This window comes from Rhinichthys klamathensis, unplaced genomic scaffold (assembly GCF_029890125.1).
Source record: "Rhinichthys klamathensis goyatoka isolate OS25496 unplaced genomic scaffold, OSU_Roscu_1.1 h1tg000844l_1, whole genome shotgun sequence".
NCBI lineage: Eukaryota > Metazoa > Chordata > Actinopteri > Cypriniformes > Leuciscidae > Rhinichthys > Rhinichthys klamathensis.
The window spans coordinates 137,501-158,394 of NW_026607218.1; the positions used below are offsets into that span (position 1 = coordinate 137,501).

A 20,894-nucleotide genomic window follows, 5' to 3' on the forward strand; every position below is an offset into this window, starting at 1 on the left:
ATTATGAGGACAGAATATGCTAATCACTGTCTAGAAGATAACTACACATAAGCTACATAAATGTATCAACTAATCATTCAGAAATGTCCTGTTATATTCTACATTGTCACTTCTTGAGCCTCTCCATCTTTCTGACTTCAGTTTGAACATAAAAGGCTAAGAGTTTTTGATATTTTCAGCGTGTGTGTGTGTGAGGTAAAAGCACATGAGCTGTTGTAGCTCCGCCCCCTGTGCCGGGACCAGCAGCTCATTTGCATTTAAAGGGACACACACAAAACGGTGTGTTTTTGCTCACCCTCAAAAAGTGACAGTTTTAGCATGCTATATGAAAATATCTGTGGGGTATTTTGAGCTAAAACTTCACACACACACTCTGGAGACATCAGACTTATTTAACATCTTGTGAAAAGGGCATTATACCACCCCTTTAATAACTAATGATCTTTGCAACGGAAGTGAATCAATCAAAACTAACTTTATCTGGACAATAACTTTATTCTAGAGCTGCTGTAAAGCCAAACAATCTCTGTTACTGTAATCTCCTATTATCACTGTAAAGCTGCTGTGAAACTCTATATTGTTAAAGCGCTGTATAAATGAAGGAGACTTGACATTGATATCCCAAGATCCCGTGCTCTGCGTTCGGTGACCGTTGAGCAGAGAATAAAGATGGCGTCTGAAGGTTGCGGTGTGTAAATGTTGGTGTAAACGAGCGTTTTCCACTGATGTCCAGAACTGACTGTAGTAATATAACACTGCAATCAGTAGATCATGAACGCGCTGCGTATCAAAGTTACTTACAGTCACTAGAATGTCTAAAGATGACTATTGAAAAAGTGTTTGTTTTTGGTTACACTTTATTCTAAGGTGATGTACTTTACATGTTACTACACCCTAAACCAAACCCTAACCGTAACTCTATAGTAAGTACACGCTTAATTAATACATGCACTTATTTGAGAAAGTACAATGTAACTGAGTAATATTAATTAAGCATGTACTTACTATAGAGTTACGGTTAGGGTTTGGTTTAGGGTTAGTTACTTGTAATTATGCATAATTTACTGTTATTACTATGGTAAGTACATGTAGTAACATGTAACTACGTCATCTTAAAATAAAATGGGTTACACTTTATTTTAAGGTGTCATTGTTACAGTGTAATTATATATTTAAGTACTGAGCAATATTAAGCAACTACATGTACTGACTATAGGGTTAGTGTAGGATTAGGGTTTGGTTGAGGGTTAGTTGCATGTAATTATGCATAATTTACTGTTATTACTATGGTAAGTACATGTAACATATGTAACAAGGACACTGTAAAATAAAGTGTTACCATAATGTTACCAAGTTACCTATATATCATATAAATAATAAAACATTTTGTTAAAAACATGCTGGAAATGTTCATAAAGTAGTACTGATACACACTGAGATCACTTCAGCAAACTCTATATTAAACCATGATCAGTGGATAAAGAGTAAAGTAAAGAGATGAAGATGAAGGGTAGAGTAAAGAGATGAAGGATAGAGTAAAGAGATGAAGATGAAGGGTAGAGTAAAGAGATGAAGATGAAGGGTAAAGTAAAGAGATGAAGATGAAGGGTAGAGTAAAGAGATGAAGATGAAGGGTAGAGTAAAGAGATGAAGATGAAGGGTAGCGTAAAGAGATAAAGATGAAGGGTAGAGTAAAGAGATGAAGATGAAGGGTAGAGTAAAGAGATGAAGATGAAGGGTAGCGTAAAGAGATAAAGATGAAGGGTAGAGTAAAGAGATGAAGATGAAGGGTAGAGTAAAGAGATGAAGATGAAGGGTAGAGTAAAGAGATGAAGATGAAGGGTAGAGTAAAGAGATGAAGATGAAGGGTAGAGTAAAGAGATGAAGATGAAGGGTAGCGTAAAGAGATAAAGATGAAGGGTAGAGTAAAGAGATGAAGATGAAGGGTAGAGTAAAGAGATGAAGATGAAGGGTAGAGTAAAGAGATGAAGATGAAGGGTAGAGTAAAGAGATGAAGATGAAGGGTAGAGTAAAGAGATGAAGGGTAGAGTAAAGAGATGAAGGGTAGAGTAAAGAGATGAAGATGAAGGATAGAGTAAAGAGATGAAGGGTAGAGTAAAGAGATGAAGATGAAGGGTACCGTAAAGAGATAAAGTGGAAAGGGTAGAGTAAAGAGATGAAGATGAAGGGTAGAGTAAAGAGATGAAGATGAAGGGTAGAGTAAAGAGATGAAGATGAAGGGTAGAGTAAAGAGATGACGATGAAGGGTAGCGTAAAGAGATAAAGATGAAGGGTAGCGTAAAGAGATGAAGATGAAGGATAGAGTAAAGAGATGAAGATGAAGGGTAGCGTAAAGAGATAAAGATGAAGGGTAGAGTAAAGAGATGAAGATGAAGGGTAGAGTAAAGAGATGAAGATGAAGGGTAGAGTAAAGAGATGGAGGGTAGAGTAAAGAGATGAAGATGAAGGGTAGAGTAAAGAGATGAAGATGAAGGGTAGAGTAAAGAGATGAAGATGAAGTGTAGAGTAAAGAGATGAAGATGAAGGGTAGCGTAAAGAGATGAAGATGAAGGGTAGAGTAAAGAGATGAAGATGAAGTGTAGAGTAAAGAGATGAAGGGTAGAGTAAAGAGATGAAGGGTAGAGTAAAGAGATGGTAGAGTAAAGAGATGAAGATGAAGGGTAGAGTAAAGAGATGAAGATGAAGGGTAGCGTAAAGAGATGAAGATGAAGGGTAGAGTAAAGAGATGAAGATGAAGGGTAGAGTAAAGAGATGAAGATGAAGGGTAGAGTAAAGAGATGAAGATGAAGGGTAGAGTAAAGAGATGAAGATGAAGGGTAGAGTAAAGAGATGAAGATGAAGGGTAGAGTAAAGAGATGAAGATGAAGGGTAGAGTAAAGAGATGAAGATGAAGGGTAGAGTAAAGAGATGAAGATGAAGGGTAGCGTAAAGAGATGAAGATGAAGGGTAGAGTAAAGAGATGAAGATGAAGGGTAGAGTAAAGAGATGAAGATGAAGGGTAGAGTAAAGAGATGAAGATGAAGGGTAGAGTAAAGAGATGAAGATGAAGGGTAGAGTAAAGAGATGAAGATGAAGGGTAGAGTAAAGAGATGAAGATGAAGGGTAGAGTAAAGAGATGAAGATGAAGGGTAGAGTAAAGAGATGAAGATGAAGGGTAGAGTAAAGAGATGAAGATGAAGGGTAGAGTAAAGAGATGAAGATGAAGGGTAGAGTAAAGAGATGACGATGAAGGGTAGCGTAAAGAGATAAAGATGAAGGGTAGAGTAAAGAGATGAAGATGAAGGGTAGAGTAAAGAGATGAAGATGAAGGGTAGAGTAAAGAGATGAAGGGTAGAGTAAAGAGATGAAGGGTAGAGTAAAGAGATGAAGATGAAGGGTACCGTAAAGAGATAAAGTGGAAAGGCTAGAGTAAAGAGATGAAGATGAAGGGTAGAGTAAAGAGATGAAGATGAAGGGTAGAGTAAAGAGATGAAGATGAAGGGTAGAGTAAAGAGATGAAGATGAAGGGTAGAGTAAAGAGATGAAGATGAAGGGTAGAGTAAAGAGATGAAGGGTAGAGTAAAGAGATGAAGATGAAGGGTAGAGTAAAGAGATGAAGATGAAGGGTAGAGTAAAGAGATGAAGATGAAGGGTAGAGTAAAGAGATGAAGATGAAGGGTAGAGTAAAGAGATGAAGATGAAGGGTAGAGTAAAGAGATGAAGATGAAGGGTAGAGTAAAGAGATGAAGATGAAGGGTAGCGTAAAGAGATGAAGATGAAGGGTAGAGTAAAGAGATGAAGGGTAGAGTAAAGAGATGAAGGGTAGAGTAAAGTGATGAAGATGAAGGGTAGAGTAAAGAGATGAAGGGTAGAGTAAAGAGATGAAGATGAAGGGTAGAGTAAAGAGATGAAGATGAAGGGTAGAGTAAAGAGATGAAGGGTAGAGTAGGACAGGTGAGGATTCCAAGGATAAGAAGAGCGTGTCAAAGCATGTAGAAACATGACAAACACACCAGGAATTTGAGAGGGTTACTCCACACTAATGTTATTAATGATGAGGTTACTCCACACTAATGTTATTAATGATGAGGGTTACTCCACACTAATGTTATTAATGATGAGGTTACTCCACACTAATGTTATTAATGATGATGTTACTCCACACTAATGTTATTAATGATGAGGTTACTCCACACTAATGTTATTAATGATGAGGGTTACTCCACACTAATGTTATTAATGATGAGGTTGCTCCACACTAATGTTATTAATGATGAGGTTACTCCACACTAATGTTATTAATGATGAGGTTACTCCACACTAATGTTATTAATGATGAGGGTTACTCCACACTAATGTTATTAATGATGATGTTACTCCACACTAATGTTATTAATGATGAGGTTACTCCACACTAATGTTATTAATGATGAGGGTTACTCCACACTAATGTTATTAATGATGAGGTTACTCCACACTAATGTTATTAATGATGAGGTTACTCCACACTAATGTTATTAATGATGAGGGTTACTCCACACTAATGTTATTAATGATGAGGTTACTCCACACTAATGTTATTAATGATGATGTTAATCCACACTAATGTTATTAATGATGATGTTAATCCACACTAATGTTATTAATGATGAGGTTAATCCACACTAATGTTATTAATGATGAGGTTACTCCACACTAATGTTATTAATGATGATGTTACTCCACACTAATGTTATTAATGATGAGGTTACTCCACACTAATGTTATTAATGATGAGGGTTACTCCACACTAATGTTATTAATGATGAGGTTGCTCCACACTAATGTTATTAATGATGAGGTTACTCCACACTAATGTTATTAATGATGAGGTTACTCCACACTAATGTTATTAATGATGAGGGTTACTCCACACTAATGTTATTAATGATGATGTTACTCCACACTAATGTTATTAATGATGAGGTTACTCCACACTAATGTTATTAATGATGAGGGTTACTCCACACTAATGTTATTAATGATGAGGTTACTCCACACTAATGTTATTAATGATGAGGTTACTCCACACTAATGTTATTAATGATGAGGGTTACTCCACACTAATGTTATTAATGATGAGGTTACTCCACACTAATGTTATTAATGATGATGTTAATCCACACTAATGTTATTAATGATGAGGGTTACTCCACACTAATGTTATTAATGATGAGGGTTACTCCACACTAATGTTATTAATGATGAGGTTACTCCACACTAATGTTATTAATGATGATGTTACTCCACACTAATGTTATTAATGATGAGGTTACTCCACACTAATGTTATTAATGATGATGTTACTCCACACTGTTATTAATGATGAGGTTACTCCACACTAATGTTATTAATGATGATGTTACTCCACACTAATGTTATTAATGATGAGGGTTACTCCACACTAATGTTATTAATGATGAGGTTACTCCACACTAATGTTATTAATGATGAGGTTACTCCACACTAATGTTATTAATGATGAGGTTACTCCACACTAATGTTATTAATGATGAGGGTTACTCCACACTAATGTTATTAATGATGAGGGTTACTCCACACTAATGTTATTAATGATGAGGGTTAATCCACACTAATGTTATTAATGATGAGGTTACTCCACACTAATGTTATTAATGATGAGGGTTACTCCACACTAATGTTATTAATGATGAGGGTTACTCCACACTAATGTTATTAATGATGATGTTACTCCACACTAATGTTATTAATGATGATGTTACTCCACACTGTTATTAATGATGAGGTTACTCCACACTAATGTTATTAATGATGAGGTTACTCCACACTAATGTTATTAAGGATGAGGTTACTCCACACTAATGTTATTAATGATGAGGGTTACTCCACACTAATGTTATTAATGATGAGGTTACTCCACACTAATGTTATTAATGATGATGTTACTCCACACTAATGTTATTAATGATGAGGTTACTCCACACTAATGTTATTAATGATGAGGTTACTCCACACTAATGTTATTAATGATGAGGGTTACTCCACACTAATGTTATTAATGATGAGGTTACTCCACACTAATGTTATTAATGATGAGGTTACTCCACACTAATGTTATTAATGATGATGTTACTCCACACTAATGTTATTAATGATGAGGGTTACTCCACACTAATGTTATTAATGATGAGGGTTACTCCACACTAATGTTATTAATGATGAGGGTTACTCCACACTAATGTTATTAATGATTATGTTACTCCACACTAATGTTATTAATGATGATGTTACTCCACACTAATGTTATTAATGATGAGGTTACTCCACACTAATGTTATTAATGATGAGGGTTACTCCACACTAATGTTATTAATGATGAGGGTTACTCCACACTAATGTTATTAATGATGAGGTTACTCCACACTAATGTTATTAATGATGATGTTACTCCACACTAATGTTATTAATGATGAGGTTACTCCACACTAATGTTATTAATGATGATGTTACTCCACACTAATGTTATTAATGATGAGGTTACTCCACACTAATGTTATTAATGATGATGTTACCCCACACTAACGTTATTAATGATGAGGGTTACTCCACACTAACGTTATTAATGATGAGGGTTACTCCACACTAATGTTATTAATGATGAGGGTTACTCCACACTAATGTTATTAATGATGAGGTTACTCCACACTAATGTTATTAATGATGATGTTACTCCACACTAATGTTATTAATGATGAGGGTTACTCCACACTAATGTTATTAATGATGAGGGTTACTCCACACTAATGTTATTAATGATGAGGTTACTCCACACTAATGTTATTAATGATGAGGTTACTCCACACTAATGTTATTAATGATGAGGTTACTCCACACTAATGTTATTAATGATGAGGGTTACTCCACACTAATGTTATTAATGATGAGGGTTACTCCACACTAATGTTATTAATGATGATGTTACTCCACACTAATGTTATTAATGATGATGTTACTCCACACTAATGTTATTAATGATGAGGGTTACTCCACACTAATGTTATTAATGATGAGGTTACTCCACACTAATGTTATTAATGATGAGGTTACTCCACACTAATGTTATTAATGATGAGGGTTACTCCACACTAATGTTATTAATGATGAGGTTACTCCACACTAATGTTATTAATGATGAGGTTACTCCACACTAATGTTATTAATGATGAGGGTTACTCCACACTAATGTTATTAATGATGAGGTTACTCCACACTAATGTTATTAATGATGAGGTTACTCCACACTAATGTTATTAATGATGAGGTTACTCAACACTAATGTTATTACTGATGAGGTTACTCCACACTAATGCTATTAATGATGAGGTTACTCCACGCTGTTATTAATGATGAGGGTTACTCCACACTAATGTTATTAATGATGAGGGTTACTCCACACTAATGTTATTAATGATGAGGGTTACTCCACACTAATGTTATTAATGATGAGGGTTACTCCACACTAATGTTATAAATTATGAGGTTACTCCACACTAATGTTATTAATGATGCGGTTACTCCACACTAATGTTATTAATGATGAGGTTACTCCACACTAATGTTATTAATGATGAGGGTTACTCCACACTAATGTTATTAATGATGAGGTTACTCCACACTAATGTTATTAATGATGAGGGTTACTCCACACTAATGTTATTAATGATGAGGGTTACTCCACACTAATGTTATTAATGATGAGGTTACTCCACACTAATGTTATTAATGATGAGGGTTACTCCACACTAATGTTATTAATGATGAGGGTTACTCCACACTAATGTTATTAATGATGAGGTTACTCCACACTAATGTTATTAATGATGAGGGTTACTCCACACTAATGTTATTAATGATGAGGGTTACTCCACACTAATGTTATTAATTATGAGGGTTACTCCACACTAATGTTATTAATTATGAGGGTTACTCCACACTAATGTTATTAATGATGAGGTTACTCCACACTAATGTTATTAATGATGAGGTTGCTCCACACTAATGTTATTAATGATGAGGGTTACTCCACACTAATGTTATTAATTTTGAGGGTTACTCCACACTAATGTTATTAATTATGAGGGTAGAGCTAGCCTTCGTTTTGTTTGACAATACTTTGAGCGTAAACAAGAAGTGACATCACCCAACATCGCTCAGAGCACCTTTAATGCTGGATGACTATAATTACTCATTACAGACATCAGTAGCGGGACTGGTATCATTCACAGTATAATCATTTAATGCCATTAATTAAATATTTACAATATACTGTCTTTATGTCCTTTCTACATATACAGGCATCTTCTGTAGCAGTTTCAGATGATATAAACACTTCAAATGAGTATTTCCCCCATGTGACGTCTGTGCATTGTATTTTTGTACTATTTTTAGCCACATATTTACAGGGGGTTTTTTTTCTTTCAAAATACTATGTGGTTTATTATTTCACTTGTTTGCACTCTTGAATTACCAGTAACTTAAATTGATATTTAGTATATTAAAGTTTAATGTTTTGATAGTGTTTAGTGTTGGTAATAAAATAAAATCTTTGCTTATTTGCAATAATATTAATTGCATGCACTACTCTTTCTTATCAGTACTGGCTAGTGCTGGCTAGAATAAATATATTGTTTATTGATATGTTTAAAACATATCACATACCGTGTGTGCGCGTGTGTATGTGTGTTTCTGTTCTATTTTTCTGTTCTAGTCGTTTCAGGGTTTCTGTTCAGGTGAGTGTGTTACGGACCACTGACAGAAGAGGGCGATATTTCACTAAAATAGAGTCGACTCCGATTCCTGACTCCCACTGTAGAGTCGATGGAACCGATTCCGGGATTCGACTCCAAAACAGCGCTGGGAACAAGAATACAGGCTTGCCTTCAGTTTCACACACACTGACACAATGCCTAAAACTCCAGGCAAAACTAGTCCAGTTTAGAGATTTTAGATATTACCTTGAAACGATGAGCATCATCATCATGTCCTAGTTGTGTTGCCAATGCCTAATTTTAAAGAGGATGAGGGCGATAAGCTGTCATCTCTTATAAAAGCTGTTTGGACAGGTGAGTTCAAGACGCTAAAATAATACCTAGATACATACAATAATGTACACGTACTAATGTGTTTAATCTTGTTGGAAGGTTTTCTTTAAAAGTACGATTAGTTTAATGATTATGAACAATGGGATTACAATACGATAAAACTTGATGATACCAATAAGCTGGCACAAAGGTATGATGTGATTGGCTGTTGTTATTTTATTTATTTATTTGTGAAGTTACATGTAAGATGAAAGAATGTATCTGCGATTTTCTGCAGCTCGAGAGTCGATTCCTGTGCAGGAGTCGAGTCTAGGAATCGACTCTTCTGGACTCGGCTCTCCGTCGGCAGGTGAGGCACACAGACACACACACGTACCCTCACCACGACCGAGTTGAGACACCGCCCGTATGTAGTTTCCCAACACTTCGCCCACACCAGTTTCCATCTGAACAAGAACCTAAACGCGGAAACCGGCCGTTCACAGTCGTGTTCACACGACACCTTAAACTAGCGTGTGTTCAGCAATCTGCGATTATTCTGAACCTTTTTAAGTTCTGAAACATGAAAACACCTCAAACTCGACGGGGAGAAGCATGCCTTCCTGTTAGCAATCTGTCATGTGTTCTACAGTCAACACACAGTAATAACTCAAAAGGACACATTCAGCACGACAGCATCTGCGCACATCTGCTCGACGGGCACGCGCTTGAGCTTAGTTTATGCAAATGAAACATGAAACATCGACAACATATTTGTGCCATAAATCGGAGCCTCTGGCTACACAAACCCTCACTGTTCACGGGAACGAACCACTGAACTGAACACTGAGAAACATCATCATCATCATCATCATCACACCTGGCAGACGAAGAAGAGTTGCAAAGGTGCAAGCCATGACAGGTTATATTAAACCAGTCCAGTCGTGACTGAAGTAAACATACTGAACACAGATAGGGCTTTTTCGAGCAAAGGCGACGGCTGTAAATAACATGTCGTGATTTGACGAACACACACACACACACACACACTCACACGTACACGTACCTGTTCGCCCTAGCGATCCTCTTGATGTGTATTCAGGTTTCGGCTGCTCGCCTCAGCAGTTCATCAGAAAATCCACATCGGCGCAAAATAACAGGTTGTGTAGAGATAGGTGTGTAGCTGAGTTTCAGGAGCGTGTTTGTGTCTCGGTGATGAAACACTCGCACTTCCGGATTCTGTGTGTTGTTCAGCGGGTGGGGCGAGCAAACCTCGTGTGTGTACTCTCTCTCTCCACTTCTGCTGTGTTAAACTGATTATTGATATCAATATAGCCTACAGCAGAAAACCTTCCGCGGTTTACAATCTAAAATATATATATATATAAAGATTATGATGTGCGCAAGAAACAATAGGCTACCTGTATTGTACTGTGCAGTATACTGTAGTATGTATATTTTTTTTTACACATCATTATTGTTTTAAATTAATATGTGACTGATTATCTTGAATCAAAATAATGATGGGGGGTGGGGCAACCTGTCACTCACCTGAGATCCACCAATAGCAAACCACCACCATCCAAACATCCAATCAATTCCCCACAGACACAATCAAGCCCCGCCCCACATTTGTTCTCGTTCGAGAAGCGCTTCACTCGATGGTTTCAGTCACTGGATAATAATATACGGCACAATAGAAGAAACTTCCCTGTCCTGCTTCATGCGATTGTTCTCGGTAGAGTAATTTCAGTTTAAGGAAGTCTGCGGAAACTAACATTATAGTACAAACTCTAGCAGTGCTGTAAACTGCATGCCCCCGAACTCATAACACAACACGACACGGCTCTTGAGACACTTTACTGCTATTAGGCTTATGAAAATGAAATGAACATATTTTCTAATGTTATGAGGGATTAATAATAGAATGTATTTAACACAATTATCCCCTTTAATTTTATCATTATTATATCAAATCTATGACACTTATTGTCTTCTCACTACATCTAATCATTCATGTGCAATAAAATGTTATTTAATGATGAAAAATTGTGTGTTATCAAAAGCAACACTTAATAATATCTCATATCAGAGAAATTGTTTTTCAATGACACGTGTGTTTCATAATATTTCAAAGTTGTGTATGTCCCACTTTTTGTCAACACCGTCAGACATTCATTAAAATGTAATAAAATCAGGCAATATCAGTGACAGCTGTCACTCTGAAGGACCCCTTGCCAGAGTGCATCAGTGTCAGACAGGCTCTGATAGCTTTATAGTTTTAGAATAGGCCTATTTTAAATCCTCATGTTAATATTTCCTGTGTCACAGACATGATTTGTCAACAGCCTCTTCCAATTTCTGAGGAAATTACTTGAAATGTTTAGACCATTTTATTCTCCTGAAGCAGGTTATATTAGCATATAGCATCATCAGAGAAAACAAAATGGCTTCTATGAACTCCAGTTGTTTTGTGAAAGCAACACCTCTATGTCAACACCAGGTGTCTGTCTGACAGAGGCGACGCGCCAATGACGGAGTTGACATTCAACGTCAAGTCAACGCACTTTTGTTGTTTTCAAGTCATTTATTAAATATAAAATAGTGTTTTGTTTTTCTAATAATGTATACATAATAAATATGTGACCTGACACCATGCTTTTGTGGATTGATAGTCGTCACTTCTAGCAGAGTTAGGGTTGAAGAAACAGAAAATCCAGCGTTTAATGTTGTTTATGTGTCTATGTGGTGTTTTTAATATGCTTTAAGACAAGCATGTGTGAACTCATCAGTCGACAGCATTGCTGAGTAACTGCAGTGAACCAAAGACAGGCTCAAACACACATCGCTGGGGTTTCTTTTTCTTTCTTTTTTATTAAAGCAGAACATAAGACCAAACACAGTTAGACGACACCATCAATACAAAACACGTGAAACAGAAAGTAGGATGTACGTGTAATTATGTGAAGTGTGTGTTGAGTATGTGTATATCTCTATTGTAAGTTTCCTGATATATGTAGAACTGAAATCTCTGGTGTTTCTGCGGTCACACACACACACACACACACACACACACACACACACACACACACACACACACACACACAGCACCAGATGGCATCCGAGCAGCGTCAGGAGAATCGCCTCTTTCCGCAGGGCAATGGTGTTGCAAGTGGGAAATATTCTATGACATGGTGGGGAAAGTCTTGCAACACCCAACTCTTCTGTCAAAGATGAAGAAATGACGCGCTATATGAACTCAGTCAACCCATGAAACCTGTGCCAGAACACGAAACACTCCTCAGGTTATTCCCGAGGGAAGAGGATCTTTATCCTGCTTGTTGGGTTATTTTTACCCAGACTGCTGGGTTATGCCTGTTGGGTAATTTTTGTTGGGTTATTTTCCAAACTGTTGGGTAGTTGTGTGTGTGTAACCCACTACTGAGTTAAATTTTACTGACAGTTGAAATAAGGCTCCCCCTCATAAACTACCCAGCCTGCTGGGTTATAGTAACCCACTGCTGGTTTGCCAAACTGGATTAAAGTGGATTTGTAACTTTGTCATTTTGTCTTCTGTCCTGAGAGAAAACTTCCTGAGGTGATCTTTACTTTAACCCAGCATGTGTTCTGTCCTATATTTACCCAGTGCTGGGTTGCCAAATGGGTTGTTTTTAACTAGAGATGCACCATATGAACAATTTGGCCGATACCGAATTTCTTTTATATTTGAATAACCGATATATCGGCCGATAAATCTATTTCCAAATTTTTATATACATTTTGAGAGCCTGATTACAAAAACAAAAATCTCAGCATTAAAATCCATGTTCAAAACACACAATTATAACGTTCTCATTATAATGTTATGTAGCCTAAAGGACAGACTTGTGCTGCACGTTGTACTTAACATGTATTTTCCTTTTTTGAAGTGATTTCAATCATATTTCAAGCAATCTGAAGCGTCTTAGCTGAGGGAAATAATACATTATTTATCGGCTTTAATATATCAGGCAAATTCTCTCATCGGGCCGATAACGATAACATTAAAAATGATCATATATCGGCCGATACCGATATGGTGGCCGATATATCGTGCATCCCTATTTTTAACCCAGCCATTTTTAGAGTGTGTGAAGCGAAGATTCGTCAGTGTTTCCCTCCAGCCGTGTTTGACCCCAGTGTAAAGGTGATGAATCTGAACAGGGATAGCAGTGCCCGACAGGAGAATACAGGACTGTGCTAATGGAGGAGCCACGAGTTCCCGAGGGAGTCCACACAGATCACATTAGCAGCGGAGACACACGGCGAGACCCGCTGGATGCAGGAGTCCTCACACACACATCTCCAACACGTTCAGCTGGACCCATGCATCCTAACGGGCTCATCCTGAACGAGCTTCAGCACATGCAGTGTCGGTGTTTCAGCAGATAAGCAGCAGGAGATCAAAGAGTGCGAGACGATGCACGTTTCCACATCTAAACAAATACTGTAGCGTTGAGAATACGAGCTGTTATTGCAAAATCTACTGTGGAAAAACAGCCATTTGTTCTTTTGTGTGCAAGCGTGACCGACTGCAGCACGACATTCATCTCGAAGAAGAGTGCCAAAGCAGAAGCTGCAACAAACTGAAATACTCAAAGAGTACAAATTTGGGGGGAAAGTTCTCAAGTGAAGTATTTACTTCACACGTCTGATTATCAAGTACAGATACCGGATTATTAAAATAGGACTTCAGTAAAAGTATGAGCACTCATTTTCAGTTTTAAAAGTACTAACTTAAGTATTAAAAGTAAAAAGGACTGATCAATAAATATATTTATTCTAGCCAGCACTAGCCAGTAGTCACTGCTAATAAGAAAGAGTGCATGCAAATAATATTATAGCAAATAAGCAAACATCTTATTTTATTACCAACACCTGTTATACACTATCAAAACATTAAACTTTAATATACTAAATATCAATTTAAGTTACTGATCACTCAAGTGTGCAAACAAGTGAAATAATAAACCACATAGTATTTTGAAGGGAAAAAAACCACCTGTAAATATGTGGCTAAAAATAGTACAAAAATACAATGTACAGACGTCACATGGGGGAAATACTCTAACATTTGAAGTGTTTGTATATCATCTGAAACTGCTACAGAAGATGCCTGCGCATATGTTTGTGTTATATTAGCTCAATTCGCCATGCAGACGGTCACACACAATACACATTCAAGCATTTCAATGGGCTGACACCGAAACAGCTTGCACTCTTACAGCAGAATGACTTGAGTCAAAACTTAAAGCTGCAGTCCGTAGCTTTTTTAAGTTAAAAATAATCCAAAATAATTATATTAAAAAAAACTTATTCTGCCAGTGGTCAAAACTATCTGCTTGCCATAGCTAGATTCAAAACGGTTAGCTTGTAACAATGATTTTAATTCCAGTGGTACTGGTGGGTTTCCGCGGGAAATTCGAGCATGTCTTTGCGTCATGACGTCACACCCGTACACATAAAGAAGGAGTTTCGGCTAGCCGGCTATACTGCGCGTGACCAGATGTTTAGATGTATAGGCTTTTCTTGCAGCACTTTACATAATTAAACTTATGGCATCCAGAAAGATCCAAACAACAATCATCAGTGTCAACTGGAGATTCAGCAGTTATAAAACCCAAAAGACTTCGTACTTCGGATTTAAGGTGGCTAGAGAAAGAGAAAGAAACCGTCTCATGCGAACACAAGGATTTAAACATCGGCGGGGCTTTTGAAAAGTGCGTGAACTCCGTGTTTTGAAGGGGTTCGAAACGGAAGAAGAGACGGCTTTTTTCTGCTGAACAAGTAAGACATTTCAATAGTTCAATCGTGTAACAGTACGTTTTCTTAATTCACACAGTTATGGAGTTTCCTTTGTTGTGCCTTTCTCGTTTTGCTATTATGGAGAATATGAATTCTGAACTACACAGGTAACCATAAAACACATTAAATTTAACATTAGTCACGCAATGCTGATGTTGTTAACATGAACAATTTGGGAACAAAGTAGGCTATAATTTGCACGGTTGCTGTAAATCGCGTTGATTAAATCTAACGAAGCTTATCATGTCGAATGCTTTTTCCCCCTTAGTTGGTCAGAACAAAAATGGATGTTACTTACTTGTTCAGAAGACATTTTCTTATGAAAATTCTTATGTTGGTCAAACTTTCAAAAAGTGAATCTGTGATTCTGTATGCCAGTATCCACACAGCGCGGTGACTGACAGCAGCACTCGCCTCAAAGCACTGTGTTCATCCGCGCTGTTTCATGCCGATTTACAACCCACGTAAAGATGATAATTCAGCCAATCACTGCAGTTACAGATTTCGAACAGAGAGATGGCGACAAAGAGGATATCCCGGCTCTGACAGGGATATCCCTGTTCGTGACTCACTGTGACCGGATCGTTCCCGGCAGCAAAAGCATAAGATAAATATACGGGTTCTGATATCATGTGACCAAAATTCAGTGACGAATATGACGACATCTGAGGATGATATATTGCTGGTTTTAATAAACCAAAACCCAATGTCTGCTAAACATCACAAGATTAACTTCCACAGTGCAATAAATATGTGTAGATTTTTTGTTGGTTTTCAATTGTGATAATAGTCACATAATCTTCCAAACGACTCACGCCGATGCCATATCGCCCTGATAAAAGCTTGATGTCATCCCAGCCAACACAATCCACACTAACCACATGTAATGTCTTTCTTTAAAGTTGGAATTGGGTTTTTTTCTGATGTTTATTCCAACCAAATTGCAACGTCTGTCCAAAGTTGGAGTTTGACATCAAACAAACAGACATCAACACAATATCCATTCATGCTTTGATATTATGCTTGGCAAGTAGTGAAGTAAAAGTTTCACAAAATAAAAATTCTCTGATAATGTACAGATACTTGAAAACTACTTAAGTACAGTAATGAAGTAGAAATACCTTCATTAAGCTTCAACATCTATTCCAACTATTTATAAAAAAATAAAAATAAACTTTTCCCTTAGAATTCGAGTTATAATATAAGATTATAAACGAGGCTGTGAAAGTAAACGAGTGAGTAGATGAGTTTATCTGTTAATGACAGACAACCTCCTTTTGACAAGACAAGTAAAAGCTATAAAAACCAGAAGGGGGTATGATGTATTTTATGTTATAGAATAATATGTAAAACAGTGGCCCCAAATACTATTTTTTTACTTAAGTTGCACTTACAAAAATGAACATAAGACCAAACACAGTTAGACGACACCATCAATACGAATGAATGTCATTGCATTAGATAATGAAGTACCAAAGCAAGCTGAATTTGTTTTAGTGAACCAAACGTCTCGGGTTACATATGTAACCCATGTTCTGTGAATAGAGAACGAGACGCAATGGGAGACGCCTTCGGGCGGAGCTGATTGCCTGAACCCGTTTAGCATCACGCTAATTTATTAGCAGATGACTCACTGTTGATGTAGTGAACGAGCCATAGGTTTCCTATCAGAGGATCCACCCTCGGCAGCGAGAGTATTGCAGAGTCTCATTCCCTATTCAGAGAACACGGGTTACACAAATAACCGAGACGTTTCTTTCATAGGTTCACTCAGCGCTGTGTAGCTATGACACAAGGGGAACGATATACCACACAAGAGAGCGCCACTTCAGGTCAGAGTCCGGCTCCAATAACCTCTCCAGAACAACCGGCGAATCCCAGAGAGGGACACTAACAGAACGCGCAGGTCTCAAGTGTCTAACTCACGCATTTCACGAGTTCACACTTACGACTGATCAGAGAGTAAACGGTTATTTGGCGTGCTGTCCGGGGGGAGATTGGGCCCGAACCCAGAGTACTCCCCCCGTATCTCTGGTTAGGAAGATAACCAGGCAAGTGTGAGGAGATGGGGTGGTGGAGGGAAGCTGAAACTGTCGAGGAATATGGGCGAGTCGACTGTGTGTATTTATAGGCCTTCTCGTGCTGATTGAGTGGACCTGCTGATTGCTGACAGCTGGCTGGAATGACTTGGAAGGGCCAAAGGGATTACCTCGACTGGAGGGAATGCATGTAGCCTCAAACTCGGCCATGTATGAGTGAAGGGATCCATCCCCAGAGGCACCGGAGGTCGGCACTGATTCGAGTCCTGCGACGCTAAGAGGTCCAGCCCCGCCTCGCCGAAGAGACTCCAAATCTGAGCCACAGTTTGAGTTTCTGTCTCATCAGAAAGTCCGCTGCGAGGCTCAAGGCAACGCTGCTCGTGCGACTCGTGACACGGGCTCCGTGTTTGATGTTTGTTTAGTTTGTTTTATATCAATTGTTTTGTAGTTTTCATTTATTTATTATTTATATACGAGATGGCTAACTTTGGGCCTTCTGGTGTTCATTTCTCAACCAATATTGGCTCTGTGGACAATGACTGGAGCATGTATATCCACCGTGAAAAATCTGGTTTATGCGCCGCTTGCTGTTCTGCCGACAATGGATTCAACACTTGTCCCAAAATGTCTTTTGGTTGGCATCAGTTGGAAAAAGTCTAAAGCGAAACGGAGGAAAAGGGGTTGGAGAGGAGGAATACTCAAACGGCTACGGAGAAGAGGTTGCCCTCCCCTGCTATCACCTTACCACATGTTAGATCCCTGAGAAATACAATTGACGAGCTGTCTGCGTTGATCAGATATGACGGGGATTATCGTCACACAAGCCTTTTCTGTTTTACTGAGACATGGCTCGCCCAACAGCGATTCTCACCTTGATGGATTTACTTTGATTCGGTTTGATCGAGATACCTTTAAAACTCAGAAAACTGTGGGTGGGGGGCTGTGAATAACAGATGGGGACACTTTACGCTGAGGGAAACCGATTGCTCAAAACATTATGAAATCATGGTGGTTCTCGACCACATTATCTCCCTCGAGAATTTACCCAAATAACAGTGATACTGGTGTACGTCCCGGGACCTGATTTTATGCCAGCTGCTGAAAGCATTGCAGACACTTTTAATAATGTTGTAAATAGAGTTGGAGATCAGCCGGTGTTTCTGCTCGGAGGTTTTAATCGATGTGACGTTGCTACACATCTGCCGAATCTGGAGCAATAGGTCACGTCGGTCACTCGGCTGGTCAAAACTGTGGAAATATACCAAGCACTTACATCTCCAAGGTACGCCCGCCTCGTGGTCGTTCTGATCATAATGCTGTTCTGCTTCTACCTCGGTACAAGCAACAATTAAAAACTGAGAAAGTGCAAACTAGGACTATCCAGGTATGGGACTTTGATTCCACTGAAATACTAAAAGGATGCTTTGAAGTGACAGATTGGAATGTATTTTTTAAGGACTGTGGAAATGATGTAGATATGCTCAATGCTTCCCTATCTGGGTATGTAGAGTTTAGTGTAGACAGTGTCATTCCTGTAAAACATGTGAGGTGTCACCCTAACAACAAGCCCTGGGTTACAAAAGATCTGAAACATTGTTTAAATCTTAAAAAAATTGCTTTTTTTAAATGGAGATAGATATGGTTTTAACCTTGTACAGAAAGAATTTAAGCAAAACATTGAGGAGGCCAAACAGCAGAGGCGGACAGAGTAGGCCTACAGAGCTTTGTTACTTGAGTAAAAGTACAGATACCCCTTGCTAAATTTTACTCAAGTACAAGTAAAAGTACTACAGTCAGATGTCTACTTAAGTAAAAGTACTAAAGTACTTGTTTTTAAAAGTACTTGAGTATCAAGAGTACAAGAGTAGATTTTCTAAATATTGCATTACTAATCTACTGGCACAGTGCTTACATTTATGCACAGAAACGTCCTACATGGAGTTATGAAAAATGTTAATGTTAATACTTTGGAGAATGTAAAAGGAATTGAAAGTAAAATCAAGTCATTTTCATCTTTTTACCATGTTGCTTTATTTAATGTAATAAAAATTTTGGGGGGTCCCATCTTTAAATGCGGGGACAATGCAGGTTTTGTGTTTTCTGTTTGATGTCTCTGTGAAAGTTTTAAAGCATTTTTTATGCCGCTTTCAGAGCGCTCACGTCCGTAACGGAGAACACGTCCATAACATTGTTTTTTCCTCATAAATGCAAACCCGAAAAATAAAATAAAACAAAACAAAATTAATATTTTATGTGCTGTGGAGACTGAGCGCCAACCCTTCTTCATTCGCTGGGTAGTAGCCTACTTTGGTTTGCGCAGTGTAATTCACATAATCAGTAAAAATATATTTTGCCTCCTAAAGTTTTTTTTTTAAGAAATCAGAAATCCCTCGTGGCTACGCCACTGCCACATTTGAACCTGACCGTGTTAAACACACCACATACTCAAGAACATCAAACCAAATGCTTGGCTTACATTAATGTGTAATATAAAATCTGACCATGGAGTTGACTTTGGCGGAAAGCTGAAAGTGATTGCTGATAGGCTGTCCCAATCAGTGGCGCCTGCACAATCCAATCACGTTTGAGAGGGAAACAACAAATTGAGGGTTTCCGAGATTTTTCTTTACTTTTTTTTTTTTTTACTCGGGTACTCACGGTTATGGATAGAAATGTATTGGAGTAAAGAGTACAATATTTGCCTCTCAAATGTACTTGAGTAAAGTCATGAGTACTCCCCAAAAATGATACTCGAGTAAAGTACAGATCCCTCAAAATTGTACTTAAGTACTGTACTCAAGTACTCCGTTACTGTCCGGCTCTGCCAAACAGCAATATAAACGTAAGGTCGAGGAAAAGTAATGCACGGATGGCCTAAACACTGTGATGGGAAGAAACCAGAAGCAACACCATATCCAGTGCCCTGATTCTGCCTGCTTTGCTACCGAACTGAATCAATTTTATGCCCGTTTTTTTCTTTTAAATTTTTTATTATTAAGGATTTTCAAATAATACAAACATCAAAAACAAAGACAAACAAACAAACCCCAAGCGCTGCAAGTTAAATAAAATGTACAATGTACAAATCTGTTTACAAAAAACATAAGTCAAAACAAGAGAAGCCAAAACCTTCTTAAAATAAAAAAAATTCAAATTTTGTGTAGAAAGGATTGGAGAGGATCCCAAAGACTCCTGAATTTGTCCTGTTTGTGGTTGAGGTCATAAGTTAATTTCTCCAAAGGAAGAAAGGCTGAAAGCTGAGAAATCCACATAGACATAGTAGGGACCTGAGATGTAGACCATTTTAATAGTATACATTTCTTAGCCAAGAATATGAGGGTTGTAAACAGAGGTTTGAGGTCTGAGTCAAGCAGGTCTTTAGGAATGTCATTCAGCAAAAAAAGTGAGGGAGATAAAGTAAAACCTATGTCTATTATCTCCTGAATCACAGAGTGAACCCCTTTCCAAAATGGTTGGATATGAACACAGGACCAAAATACATGTGCCCTTACTAGTCCTGCATTTAAAACAGAGGTCGGAGCAACCTGGGAACATTTTATACATTTCTAGAAGAAAAGTTTAAGAAAAGTAAGAAAAGTTTTTAAAATAAATTCTGTGAAAGAATTTAAAATTTTGTTCATGTATGGAAATCGAGGTGCATTTTGGAAAAATACCATCACAGATCCTGGTCCATTTATGCTCGTTTTAATAATAGCTATTCAGATGAGCACTGGACTCCACAGAGCATCCGGACTTTCCCCCATAATAATTGAGGAACAGATTGTGAAAAAAGTTTTAATGCAAGTCAAACCCCAAAAGACATCGGGGCCGGATGGAATAAAGGGCCAGGGGCTGAGGGAATGTGCATCTCAGCTGAAGGGTGTGTTGACACAACTTTTTCAGCTGTCTC

The 20,894-nt window shown here is 37.9% G+C and overlaps 1 protein-coding gene across 1 annotated transcript in view; it reads right to left on the reverse strand.

Annotated features, from left to right (window-relative positions):
* Nucleotides 1-10,191, reverse strand: part of LOC130078244 (myelin basic protein-like) — a 36,867-nt gene extending 26,676 nt beyond the window's left edge. Inside the window, exon 1 of the mRNA XM_056243770.1 lies at nucleotides 10,168-10,191. The gene's annotated coding sequence lies outside the window, so the exon portion shown is untranslated. The remainder of the gene's footprint in view (nucleotides 1-10,167) is intronic.
* Nucleotides 10,192-20,894: the final 10,703 nt, after the last annotated feature.